Genomic DNA, 15,532 nt, shown 5'->3' on the forward strand with positions numbered 1-15,532 from the left:
TATGCCATGTTGGAATTTGACATAAAAGTATCATGTTAAACTTTTTTTTTTTTTTTTGAATTTTGAATTTAGGTTATATTTTTTATTTCAATTTATTTGCTTTAGTACTATTCACTTGTTGTTTTACATTGCATGTTGTTCATTTTTCATTTACAATTGATAAATTTTTTTTTTTGTCAAACATTTGAATAGTGTTATGACATTATATGTATAAATATTAATCTTTTTGTCAAATATCCAGCGCATGCAATTCTTACAAAATGTGTGCTTTCAATTTTTATAATTAATTAAATTAAAACATTATTAATTTGACAAATGTATACAATTACTTTTACAATATTATATACAAATATGTGATTATTAATTAATATATTTTCAAGAAACAATATGTATCTTAAATACCTAATTTAATATATCATTCATAAAGGCACATAAGTATTCCCTTCAGCGCCATACTTTTCCTAGAATACTCATCCAATTAATCATTTTGTGTTTATCTCTACTTCTTTTTTCTCGCTACTTGTAAATGATAAACCTATTAACTTTTTTCAAGCTTTCGGAGGCATACGCCAAAGTGACCCCTGTCACCCAATCTATTTATTATGTGTATGGAAACAATATCACAATTAGTTGACGACAATGTCACTACCAAACAATGGACACACATCAAATTAGCTCGAGAAACATTTTGGACAATGTGAAAAAAACATTATTTGGATGATCATAGGAAAAAGTTTACTTATTGGAAAGGCATTCAATCTTCTTGATGGGATACTCCTCCTATTATTTCCTCTACAGTAGGCTATTGTACATTAGGATGCAGCGGCTGATCCAGGATTTAAAGATTCCGGGTGCCACATTCGTTGAATCCAAATAAAGTAAGTTTTTGATTGGTTCGATCGACTTTAGGCTTCGAATCAAATTATTCACCTTTTAAGTTTATATAAACAAATTGATTGAACGGAAAAACATAATTATTACAACTCGGCATAACAGAAATTTTGTTCTGATGGGAGAGAGAAGATTTTTGGATTAAGAAACTTCTGATGATTTAGCTTTTTATATTTTAGCACATACTAATAAGGGCAAAAAAAAAAAAGGGTTTGAGATTAATAAATAAAGATAGTCACTAATACAAATAACTAAAAGCAAATTAAGAGGAGGAACTAAGGAAAATAAAAGAAAAGGAAAGAGATAAAAAGGTTACTCATCTAGTTTCTCTTGATTACGTATTTTCTTCATTTCCTCAAGTGTATACTTAGATGATTGATTACTTATCTTGTTTTGGATTTTAAGAATTTAGATTAAATTAACTTAATAAACATCTTGGTCATAGTTAATGATAATTTTAGAAACACATTCACCAACATTGATAAGAAAAATCCCAAGTTCCACAATTTTTTGCAACTATTAGTAGTATTACTTTCATTTCATATCTTTTACATTCATATATAAATTTATCTTAACGAAATGGAACTATTTAAAATTTCAAATAATTATCTTCTCTTTTCTCTCACCCAACCCTTTGATTACTCAACTTCTTTTATTTGGCAATATAACGAATAATTATAAAATAAAACAAAAATATGCCATATTATGATTCAAATGGGGCGGCTGACTCTTACCATCTTAAGCTTCTTTGAAATGAATTGATTTTTATTTCATTTAAAACCATTAATTTCTTCTACTCGTAATTTAAATTCCAACCCGTAGGAACTTTTCGCAAATCAAGAAGTATATAAAATTAGTATGTGATCCTCATATAACTTTAAAATTACAGAGGTAGGCTAATAAAAATGTGGGAGATAATATAATTTCTATACTAAAAGACATCAATTATACCTCTTACACGGTAGTTACGCAATCTCATTCATTAGGATTAAGTTTATATGTAGATGTAAAATATATTGGAGCTCGAACCCTCATCTCATGGGTGGCAACTCCTGCTCCTTGCCACTAGCACTCTCGCATAATTTGTTAGTGAGGGTGCCAATTTAACTAATCATAGACTTTCACATGGATACATAATCCTACTCAGCGAAATATGGAGGTACTTATGGCAGAACGGGCCAATCTGGTCTTTCACAATAAAGTGATAGACGGAACTGCCATAAATACATAGCGTTTTCGCCGAAGCTTGCGGGTGGCGTGGCACTCCCTAGGCCCTTAGTAGATCCGCCCCTGTTAGGACGTGATGTGAAGCTGAATAAGTTTTGAAAAACCTTCTTGCAAGGGATGTGACTAGAACCAGTAATCCTACCAAAATTTGATCTTCATACCATTTCCCAATTCAACAGATAGATGTTGCCTCTGAATTCTTCTCACAGGTTTCTAATATGCACCAGTGATCATGTAGATAATATGTCTCCTCTTAGCCCCTTCAATCAAAAAATGATGGAACATGTCTACCAGAGTAGGACATGGCCAAACTATCTCATACAACTTTCTCTCCTTTTATCCTCCATGTCTGCAACTTGCACTTTCAAAGCTTTCAGATTACTTGATGATTAAGGGTACTTACAAGCTTATGTACAAGCTTGATCTTCTAAGAGCTAAGGTGTATAAGGAAACCAAGTTGCTTGTTGCTCCATTTATTAGAAGCATCAACCAGGAGAGACCATGCTTTGTTTGCCAAACACACTTTCGTTAAGGCAACCGAAAAAAGAAAAGAAAAAAAGAAAATCTAACTCCAGGTTAACAATTAAGCAAAGATGAAAATATTTTAGTCAGAGAGAATTAGAAAACAATCATAACCAAACAATCAAAGATAACACAGCCTTCACCAAATAGAAAACAGAGCCCACGTAAAGAGATGTACAGTGGTATTTTGCTAAAAAGTAATTGCTTGCTGTCTAACATATAGCTGTCAAGATAATTGTGTTTTTGAAAATTGTGTTTGGACTTGTTGGTTCAACGGTAGAACTTTGAAGTGAAAAACATTTTCTTATCATAACTTGGGATGGCCATATGTGAAAAAAAATCATAAGTTGAATGATCATAATGAAAAAAAATTACTTACTGGAAGGACATTCAATCTTCTTAGATTACATTAATTTGTTGTAGTTAAATATTGGGTACATACATTATATTATTCTTATTGACAATTGTTACTTCAATCACATACCAAAATAATAATCTATCTTTCAAATGATATGACATGAACTAAGCTGCGTTCTACTTTTTCTGTAAAAAAGTTTACTGTATTAAATTTGTAAGAATAACCTACATATACTACACTTGGTATTGAAAAAATTATATAAATTTGAACAGGTCTAGAAGTTATTGTTGAGTTGAGAAAGGCTTGTAATGCTTGACATCAGTGGCAAGACCCTTGATAGATCCAGCAGCTGCAAAAAGTGAAACGATGAGGCAAGTCCAGCTCAGTATTTTCAGCCATACCCATTTGAAAGAATACTTTGGTATCTTTCTCTGGGCAATGTGCATCTCTATTGGGAAGTAGATAGTTAATGGATAGAACAATGCTGCCCCGATCAAACCCAAGAAGTCATTGAAGAAGGGGAATATCATGGCAATCATGAATGTCACTACAACATATGTTGTTCTCCACACCAACCTGAACAAGTTGACGTTGTATTTAGCGCCACAGCATGGAACTTGTACGGCGTGTTCAGAGTTAATGAATTTGCTGTCTGGCCATTGCTGGCTGCATCGCGCCTCCACAAATCCATATAAAGGTTGGCAGAAAACCTGGTAAGCTCCAATAAGGTGGACAACAATGCAGACGTTGGCGAAGTCAATTAGCCAAAAGGGTTCATAGAAACCAAAACCAGTTAGGAAATTTCCTGGAGCTTTGTTTCCAAAGGCTACATAGCCAACGGTATCACATAGCATATAGAACAAGGTTGTGGTGGAAACTCCAGCTAGTGATGCTCTCTTCATTACCTTGCTTTCTGGAGGTGATGATCTCAATGTGTCCTATATTTCAATGAGAACTGTGGAATAAGCATAGGCAAATGCAATATCTCCAATGGCTTGGAAGCTTTTCCATACTTTCTCTGATTCAGATACATCCACCCCAACTACCACCTTTGTTAGGCTTGTCTTTACATGGTGCCCCAAACCTGCAACTTTGGCTATGGAGAGTCCAAGACCTATAGAAGCATAAGCAAAAGACATAACAGCAGCAAGAATTGATAGCCATGAGAGCTTGTGGAAGTTTGGTATTTGTCTAAGAATTATTTGAATCACCGCAAATATGATCATATATGGGTAGCTCTCAATTGAGCAGCTAGTTTCGTGGCCATTTTTGTGAAAGCAATTTGACCTCTGTACCGCCACCATACTAATAGATGCTGTTATTGTGTATCCAATGGTAACTCCGACAAGTTTAGCATATTGTGCGATTCCACACAACGTCACCTTCACACCTCCTAAGTGAGAGCGGACAACGTCCATGTAAGTATAGTTTCTCTCGCCAGAAACAGCGCCCGGAGAACGGTAACAATCGGCAAGAAGTGTAGAAGTGAAGTAAGTTATGAAAGAAAAGGCAAAGAGAACCGCAGGACCAGCCACCCATCCTAATTGAGATATTGCCCATGCTAGAGATAGCACTCCAGAACCAATAACAGCAGTAATGATGTGTGCACTTGCAGTCAACAAAGTCCCTATTCTTTATTCGCGTCCATCATCGTCAAAGTTTTTTTGAACGTCTCCACTTTCGAGCTCCATTGGCAAGGACATAGTGTTCTTCTGAAACTCAGGTGCCATATTCAAAGTGTTCTTCCAAGTTTATGTCTGGTAAGAAGAGTCTTGATTCAAAATTTCTTTCTCTTATGTGTCTTGTTTTGGTGTAGTATTCATAATGCTTGCTATGCAAGCCTTTATATAACATCATCTATAAATCCTTGTCCTGTTTGATGAAGGATTAGAATTACTTGGGGTAGAGGTTTAATTTCCTAACATAAACTTCATGAAATTTTTCCTATGGAAAATAGCAAATCCCAATCCAACTGGGTATATGCTTGATTACGGTGAGTAGCACAAGTCCTACTATGGACGTGCTTTGCGAACCATTACCCTGGTTTTGCCGCCCTAGTCCAGGGCTCTTGGCTTAATAATCGAAATTACTCTACTGCACTCTGATCACCTAAAAACGTCACTTACTGGAATAAGTATCCCTTTGAAAATACTTTCTAATAAAAATAAGTTCTTCTGGCACGTTTACTTCGCCTTCAAAACATGGACGCCAATCATGAAAATAGTTTTAGTAGGCGTTGCGACATGCGTTTTCATCTCATGATTTCATCTCAAATCCCAAATCATCCAAAAAGGCATGATTTGGAATTTCAAATCATGATTTCAAAATTTTTAAACGTAAAATTTGACCCATAAGTTTATATTTTGTAGAAAAAAACCCATAATTTTTTTTAATGTAATAATGTTGGTTCGTCTTCTCGGTCATTTGATCGGGAAATGCATGCTCGGCGTGAAGAGATTGTTCGTACCATGTGAGAGAATTATATTAAAGAGTAGTTACATTACTATTCATGTTAAATTTTGTTTTTTATTGAACTAAAGTTTGATCAACTGATGTTGTATTTCTAGAGGCCTTCTAGTAGCATATAATTTTGTTATGAACTATGACTTGCTCATTCGGTAAAATTGTATAAGAATTGGGAAAGTTTTGATGGTTTTCACAACTTGAGGGGTTTTTATGTCAATAAGAAAAAATACAACTTAAGAAATCCAAATTGCATGTCCAAACATGATTTCATCTCATGATTTGAAATCATATCCAAACGGCTCCTTAGAAAAAACCTTCTGATAAATGATTTTAATTTAATTCTAAAACATGAAGAAGAATTTTGGAAACTCAAATCACACGTTCAATGGATAACGGATGGAGATGCGAACACAAAAAAATTTCACTTATCTAGAATTCAACATCGTCCTCGTAACCATATAAGCCTTAATGAGTCATGACCCCGGAGGGAACTGGTTTTTTTATATGGACAATATTCGAAATATTATTATTATCCACCTTGACGAGAATGTTGTAGGAGTTTGTGTTGGTCAAGATATAAGTTAAGCAAGAGTAGATCAACTTACCATTATAACAAACATTGAGGTTTACAACATCATTATGTCGTTCAAGCCTTTAAAAGCTCCTGGGTCGGATGACTTACGCCCCATTTTCTTTCAAAAACACTACAGTAATGCAAGTTTGTCATAACACTTTTACTAATTCTAAAATTTTCAAGGATGTCAATACTAACTATATCTCCTTAATTCCTAAGGTTAAGAACCTTGGAATTTTACTCAATACATGCCTATAAGCCTTTGTAACACCATATATAAGACCATTACCAAGATCATAGTTAATTGTATCCGCCCTCTGCTACCTAAACTTATAGTCCCACTCAATGTAGCTTCCTACTAGTATGTAAGGCTATTGATAATGCTGTCATGGTACAAGAAGCTTTACACTCACTATGCAAATCTAAACGAAAGTAGGGAGTAATGATTCTCAAAATAGTTTTAAAAAGCCTTTGACCCCTTTGAATGATCCTTTATCTACTAGTGTATTTGTCAAGTATTAATTTTTATTTTAAAACTAATCTAACTGTGTAATTACACATGTGGAACCAAACAATATGCTTGTAATTACATTGTAATTACGTTATGACAAATAAACATACACTCGTAATTACTATACTGTGTAATTAGTAATCTGTGTAATTACTACCTAGTAATTACACCAATTCCAATTACCAGGTGGCTTTCCAAACAAACCCTAAATAATTTAACGAAGATAGGTAGAATGAATTTTGCCGAGTCTTGCATGCGCGACAAAACTTGGGAACAATTGAAACAACACAAAAAGTTGTCAAATCCGACATGACTTGTGAACAAATTTAACAAAATAACATTTGTACTAAAATTATGCCTCGTCGACAGAACTTGTGAACAAAGAAAGTTTTGCCAATCTAGCAAGACTTGTAAACAATTTAACAAGATAAGTAGAATGAATATTAGTACTAACATTTGGCACAAGTTGATAATGTTCAGACTTGTTTCTTTGGGAAAATGAAAAATCCTAAGGGAATACCTGTCTACAACTTTAACCTATCAATCACTCACTATCAATAACAACGTAAGAATATTTACATTATAACTGATACTAATATATTACATACATATTTTTATGCTATTACTTGTTTCCGATTCCAATACACACTTGCGTCCACTGTCCACTGGTGTCAATGGAGTTCTTTCGCATAGATAAGCGGATTTAGCTTTTGTAATAGACTAGGGCTGATAAAAGGTAATTGAGATAAAAAATTGGAGAATGAATGCGAATTGGGGAATTTTATTAGGTAATCACTGTTACAATATGGAATTACAGCCAAATGAACTAATCAACTTAATCCAAAAGCTTGTAATGATACCTGCAATAACAATGGAGATTGAGTGAGAATGGCGGAAGCTTAGAAAGGAAGGAAAGAGAAGAAGATAGGAGAAGAAGAGGGAATTTGAGAGAGAAGAGGAGGGAAAGTTAGTTGAGAATTTTACCAAAATGATTAGCTGTCTAAACTCCACCTCCAGCTGTATATTTATCTGGGTATGAAATATTATTAGCCGTTGGATCGTATTTAGTAGATGTAATCTGGTCCGCTCATTTAATTCTATTGATTTCACCAGATTGTGCCACCTGTCCTCTTTATTGACCACGCCTAAGTCACGTGTCCCTCTACTCAAACACCGAAACCCTAAATCCCAATTTCATTTCCCCAAATCGCTAAGTTCAGCAGTCATAACACTCCATCTCCCTTCAAAACAACCTTGTCCTCAAGGTTGTAATTGAGCAACAAAGGTCGGAAATTGACTCTGAATGTATCCCCAGTCCTCCCACGTGGCCTTATCAGGTCCTAAATTAGCCCACTGAATCAAGATTTTAACACAAGCAGCATTATTGACCTTTTCGATGCAGCGTTGCAATATAGTGAGAGGTTGCACCATGACACGACTAGTAGCATCGCATGCAGGAGGAGCTTGTTGAGGGTTAATCGCAGGCCCGATCCTCTTCTTCAACTAGGAGACGTGAAACACCGGATGGATCTGGGACCCGGGTGGCAACTCCAAGAGGTAATCCATTGCGTCGATCTTCTTTAAAATTTTGTAAGGGCCATAGTAATGAGCACTAAGCTTGAGATTCTTTCTCACAGCTACTGTAGATTGACGATAAGGCTGTAGTTTTAGGTACACCAAATCACCCTCCACCAGATTTCGATCTGATCTTAGCCTGTCAGCATAAAAATTTATGCGAGATTGGGCTTGTACCAAGTTATCCTTGAGATGAGCCAGCATTTGTTGTCGTCTCGCCAAACAGTAAGGAAGGCAACCAAGGGAAATCTGTGGGGGTGGAAATCTGTACAAGGCTTCAAAGGGTGTGGAACCCAATGAAGTGTGGTGGTTGGTGTTATACCACCACTCCGCCAAGGGAAGCCATTTGATCCACTGTTTGGGGTTAGCAAAAACCATAGATCGAAGGTAGGATTCCAAACAACGATTAAGTCTTTCCATTTGACCATCCGTCTGTGGGTGGTAAGCAGTAGACAAGTTTAATTTAGTCCCCATAGATTTGAACATCTGCTGCCAAAAATGACTAGTAAAAACTGGATCTCTATCAGTCACAATAGATTTAGGTAATCCATGCAACTTGTAGATTTCCTTAAGGAACAGATCCACCACATCTTGTGCTGAAAATGGGTGTTTCAAAGCCAAGAAATGACCATATTTGGTCATTCTATCCACCACTACTAAGATGGCATTTTTATGACCAGAATTAGGCAAACCTTCCACAAAGTCCATGGCAATATCCTGCCATGGCATATCAGGAATAGGGAGGGGTTGGAGAAGCCCTGGTGAGTGCACATTCTCGGTTTTCACCCTTTGACATACATCACACTCTGATACCCACTTAACAATATCAGCCTTCATGTTTGGCCAGTAGAACACCATTTTAATCCTTTTGTATGTACCCAACTGACCAGAGTGACCCCCCAATGGGGATTGGTGTAAGGCATCAAACACTCTTGTTCTGAGAGTACCCCCCTTGCCTAAGTAGATTTTTTTATCAGACCTGATAACTCCCTGACGAAGTGAATATTTAGCTGAGCCTGCAGGATTTGTAATCAAATCTGTTAAGAGGTGTAAAGCCACTGGATCATGTTCTGTTACACCTCGGAAAATTTTCCGTTGGTACGAAAGTGAATGAACTAGTGATGAGTACGAGTGTATGATGTTCCATAGGTAAGAAATGATGTTTGATGACCTTAGGCGAGATTTCAAAGGCATCCGATGCAAGACGAGAAAGTTGGCTAAGATAAGGCAAGGTATGAGATGAGCGATGTAGGCAAATGGATGTGGATGATTAGAATGAAAAGTCAAGAAATGTGAAAAGTTGCAGGTTTGCAATCTGGCCAGTCGGTCGTAAAGTGAAATACGGACCGTAAAATGGCCTGTCGTATTTGTTATACCCCATTTTAACCGGGTTAAAGTAGAAGTACAACATATTGGTGATTCCTATTTTTGCTTATTTTAAGGAGTCACCACCTAATTAATTTAACGGTGAATTAGGACACCTAATTTATTAACTAAGGTAAAGCTAACTAAACCTCGTCAATAGTCTGCTTAATCAGTGTGATTCTAGGTAAGGGTTCTATATTATCCTAAAGGGAAGGTGTTAGGCATCCTTTAGAATCCGTTAACTACGGTTATCCGACCAAACTTAGATTAATTAATTAAGGCTAAATATAATGTTTAAACTTTAGAAAATAATTTAAAAATATTGCTAAAGTTTTAAAGGAAAATATATTTGTGCTATTTAAAACAATACTTTATAAACATTACTAATGCTTTAAATAAAAATGCTATTTAGAATAAGACTTGCACAAAATATAATAATCTCGCATAAAAGAAAACTTTAAAATAAAACTCATAAATGTTGCTAATGCCTTTAAATGGAAGTATGATAATCCTATTCATAATAAGATTTGCAAAATATGATAATTGCATATAAGTAGAAGAAAATGTGAGTCGTGCAGTGCTTTAGTAAATATTTGCAACAACTCAAATGATGAAATATTAATGCAGTTTAGAAGTATAACAAAATACGAGAATAGTTAATGTGTTTTGTCTCCCTTTTATTATTTTTTATTAACTATGCTTAATTAGAACAATGTGTAATTAAACCAAACTTGCAATACTTAGATTTATATATTTTTGTGCATATCCACGATATGCAAATCCCTAAGGTGATAAATAAACAAAGAATAATTCTCTGATTCAAAGCATGGGTTCTTATTATTGAAAATCAATGATTCTAGCAAAGGTAAATGTTATAAATGATGTAAATAATTTTAGGATAAATGTTATAGATAATGTAAATAATAATGAAGCCCACGGAATTAACTACCCCTTATACTAAAAACTAACCCACTAATTTTACTTGAATTCATCTAAGTTAAGAAAATAAGATAAGACAAGGTGTTAGTCATACAAAGCAAATCAAAAATACACAACAAGAAAAAATAAGGTAGAGGGGAAGAAAATTGAATGGATCTGGTCCATTATTCAGGGCCCAACTGCTGCGAATTAATCATGCTATTGGGCTTTGGCCCAAAACTCGTTTCTTTCTTTTGAATATAGGCTGCGGACAGAACTGGACAGAGGAATAGTATTTTCGTTGGGCCTTGGCCCAACACCGAATGCGGATGACGAGTCCCTCGGACTCGTATGCGAAGGTCATGCATAAAATAAAAGGAAATGGATTAGTATCTACTCAATGATTACGGTTAAACATGTAAAATATAAATTAAAACAATCTGATAGATTATGTATGTACTATGTATATTTAAGTATATCTCATGTTTTTTCATGAACATACTTGCCATATGCACGCATATATATAATTCACATGTACGAATACCTACTGCCCATAAATTCTGAAATAAATATGATCACATTGAAATGAAACGAGACTGAAGAAAGGAACAGTTATTAAATTCCCAATAATACCGAGACTGAACTAATATTTCTAACTCATCAAATGACTACAATAGTTGATTAGTTTTGCACCTACTAGTAGTGATCTTCAACGATTACACATTCACAGTTGCATGTCTTAACAGTAACAGTAACAGTAACAGCAACCTTTAAACTAGGGAAGGTATCCATCAGTTCTACTGCTTTATTCTACTAGGAGTCAAACAAAATAAAGATAGCATTTCTCACGTAGAAGTAAAGAAAGGTGATTTCACATAGCAACTAGCAAATATTAAAGTTGTAAGTTTGTGCAGGGCATCTCGGAAGGAAAAATAGGCATTTGACGTGTTCATACAACATTCTAAGAATAACAACTATATGCAATGAGGGAGAATAGATTCAAATCCAACAGAGGGAAACCCAAGAGCATACTACTGAACACATTGACACTTAGGCAGATTTGACGACTTTGCACATGACTCATGGTGATTAAATTAACAAACTTACAGCTCAGATTGACTTAGGCCTAGACAACAAATAAATCTAGTGATAACCTAACAGACCTGTAATGGACAGAAATTATTTACATACTTTACCAACTTGTAATTTATCAATGAACCATAGACTAAATCACGTTGGAGTTCCCTCACATGCTAACAACTGGACTAGGTTTGGATTACAATAATGGCAACAGGACACAGGCCAATACTTAACTTAAACTAATCTTCGATCTTGCTAAACATGCTTTCAACAGTTCATAGAGTACATTGCGCGCATATAAATAAGCTACAAACACACTGAGAATCTAAACCAGTCTAAAACAGAGAAAACAATGGCCACACACAGCCTAAAAACTGCTAGTAACATGCCAGTGTCATTCAAACGATATACTAAAGATCAAATTATCCACCATAGAGTAAAACATACTAAACTCAAACTAAACAAAACTAAACCGAACTACTCTAAGCAAATTTGGAATAATATCTACCAATGTTATCACATTACCTAAACCAACAAAATGTAAAGCATATGAAAACAGATAATACGAAACAGAGGCTGAAGTAGGCACAACGTCGATCGAACTGATTACTCAACGCATTGAATCTCGACTAAACAGGACCTAAGCTACCAGATAAGCAGGACTTAAATTCTCTTAAGCATGATTAAACTTAGCAAATAATAAGGACACAACTAAACACAACCAACTTTAACATATGCAATCATAATTTAAACCGCCTAACTACAATATTATACTAGCAAACTCCAACATGCCAAATCGAACACCTGGCGACACTTATTCCTTGACTAATACTGAAACCGAAACAAGCACATGTCGACATAGAAAGATAACTCATACAAACATCACATCGAAAATAAAATGAACTTCAAAGAAGAGTTGAAATTGCTAACCTTCTTCGGGTGCAGCGAAATGAGGCCTCGAATCTTCGATCTACTTCGAACACTGCGAGTCCCGAATTCGTACACACTCGAATCCAAACAGAGATCAAAGGGGCAAAACAAAAACAACGATGTAGATTTTTCTTGATATCAGAAACTGCAACAACTACTAAGCATTAAAACTTTTTGGGATTTTGAGCGACTAAAACAAAAGATTCTAATTTCTATGGAATTTCCAGGCGGCTGAAGGAAAAGATCTTAGGGGGGACTTTTGCGACTCCGACTTCGAACCCCCTTTTTAAAGGACTCAAAACAGGACTATTTATAGGGTGGATTAGGGTTTTCTTGTGACGAAGAGAGAGAGGAGCGGGGAGACAAGACGAAGTGGGGGTGACAGTGGCGTGGGAGAGACAAACGAAAGTGGGGGGGGGGGGGGAGCAGCGTGTTGGAGAGGAGAGAAGAGAGAGACAGAGAGGAGAGAAAAAGGATAGAGAGAGAGAAACATGGGGGTGGCGGCGTGGCTGAAGGAAAAATGAAAGGGAACCCTACCCATTTTCATTTAATTAAGAATCGGGTCGGGTCCATTTTTGGGCTGGATCGGGTTTAATGGATAATGGGCTGGGCAAAATTAAAAAGAATGGGCTGGTCCGAAATGTTGGTTAATTATTTGGGCTGGGGTGAATTAAAATGGGTAGTGGCTTATGAAAAATTATTTTTGGGTTAATCCGAAAATGTTGGAGGTGAATTGGGCTTGTATTTGAACTAATAATAATAATAATAATAATAATAATAATAATAATAATAATAATAGCTAGTAACTGTAATAGAATAATGAAACGCCGATATTGATAAGAGGCTAATAATTATAGTAAAAAATAAAAATATATTTTTTAATTTGCCAAAAAATATTAGAAGCGTAAATAGGTATTTCGGAGGAGAGGCGGGACAAAATTGGGTGTCAACAGTATTTTGGCATTCAAAACTTCAACTCTTTGCCAAATGATCAAATGGTAAAATACGACTTGGAATACGGACCGTAAAGTGATTTACGGTCCGTAAACCATGGTCGTAAATCACCATGTTGCAGCCTGAGTTTCTGGTTCTGTAAATAGTTAAAGACGACCACGAAGGACGGTCCGTAAACTGGAATACGGACCGTAAACCCAGTTTACGGCCATTGTGCAGTTCAAATCAGATTTTCAAGTCATTAAATAAGGGGACCAAGGCTTATTTCATTTCACTTCTATATCACACCCCTTCTCTCTAAAACATCTCTCTACATTTATTATGCAAGTTTTCAAGGATTATAAGTCATCAACAACATAAAACAAGTGAACCAAGAGTACGAAAACCATCAAAGATCATCCAAGGTCAAGAAAACCCAAATGGAGATAAACTAGGGTTTGTGCTCAAGTGAAGTATTATCAACTAAGGCTTGTTCCTACAACATCTAAGGTAAGATTCATGATATTTATATGTTGTTTAAGGTATTTGAGAGTTGAAATGCTTGGGTTGTAGAAGAATATAGTAAAATGGGCCATGAATGATGAATAGTGCCATCTTGAGAAATAGTTTGGATTGAGTTATGATTATTGTTATATTGTGACATGAATGGGTTATAAATGACGTTGAAAAACCATGAAATAGACATTGTATGTGAATGAACGAAATCATGTGTTATAGCCATAGATATGGGCAAATGAAAGTAAACTGAGGAACGTGGATAACGTGAACGACTAATGGCCATTGTTATGCTATTGTGAATGCATTGTTGACGTTTGGGAGTTGAATTATGACGTGAAGGAAATGTTGTACGATTTTCCCCTAGTTTTAGCCATGTGTGCTAATTGTCGATTCTAATGATAGTATGACTTTAATGAAGGTAGAAACGCTAACGTTGGAGGGGAACGCACAAGTGTAGAATAGTGCGACGGAAAGGTATGTAAGGCTAACCCTTCTTTCATAAGGCATGGTTCTTTGGCCTAACGTCTAAATCTTCTATAAGTCTATGATTTCTTCAAATGATTGACCCTCCGAGCTAATAAGCTCACGATGCTTGATGTGTTACGATAGTACTAAGTTTCTTGTATGACGAGTAGGCCTATAAGACAGATATAAAGATAACAACGAAGATAGTGATAATGATATTAATAATGATGAGAATAAAATGATGCTAAAGATGCTTACGAGCTATGATATGTATGTGTGCCTATGAAGGGCTATAATAAGACCCCGAGTTTATGACGCCGGGTAAGAGTATATGTATATGAATATGTATAAAGTATGTATATGGTTATGAAACACGCGCGCACTTCTGCAGAAGGTATGGATAACCCTGATGCCTTGGTAGGGCCAGGTATGAATAACCTTAAGCCTTGGCTGGCCAAGTATGTATGAAACACCGAACCTTCATGGTCGGGCACGCTATGTATATTTGTATATATGTGTATATGCTATGTGTATGACATCATTAAGAGTACGAATATGTTATGTATATGAGATGTAAATGATTATGAGGGTAATTAAGTACGGATATGGATGTATGTATACGGATACGCAATAGAAACGGAATGTTCCTATGGAAAGCAAGTAAGTGCCATGATGATGATGATATTATTGTCTCCCCTCCTATGCTCCCTCAAATGTTGTCTATTATGCTTCTATATTGGTGTTGATCATGCTTTACATACTCAGTACATTCTTCGTACTGACGCCCTTTTGTTTGTGGACGCTGCGTCATGCCCGCAGGTGCACAGGGAGACAGGCTTGATCCATAGCAGCTTTCTCAGAGATTATATAGCAGAGCTCCATTTTATTCGGAGCCATAGCTTTTGGGTACTTATTCTTTTGTGTATATAATTATGGGCATAGCGGGGTCCTGTCCCGTTTATGTGATATGTTATACTCTTCTTAGAGGCCCGTAGTCACGTGTATATGGTTAGATATGTCTGGCCTTGTCGGCCTATATTTTTGTATATCTTATGGTAGCCTTGTCGGCTTATGTACATTTGATGTGGCATAGATGCCTATGATGATATAAAGATGTTGTTGTCCAAGTGGGACTAGTTTGATGGATAGAAATGTATGTTTCGTTATGTGGCTCACCTAGGTATTATGTTATAGTACG

At 35.8% G+C, this 15,532-nt stretch overlaps 1 pseudogene; it reads right to left on the reverse strand.

The window, feature by feature from the left end:
- Positions 1 to 3,279: 3,279 nt before the first annotated feature.
- LOC132623563 (amino acid permease 6-like) lies at positions 3,280 to 4,728 on the reverse strand (annotated as a pseudogene).
- Positions 4,729 to 15,532: the final 10,804 nt, after the last annotated feature.

This window comes from Lycium barbarum, chromosome 12, assembly GCF_019175385.1.
Source record: "Lycium barbarum isolate Lr01 chromosome 12, ASM1917538v2, whole genome shotgun sequence".
Classification (NCBI taxonomy): Eukaryota; Viridiplantae; Streptophyta; class Magnoliopsida; order Solanales; family Solanaceae; genus Lycium; species Lycium barbarum.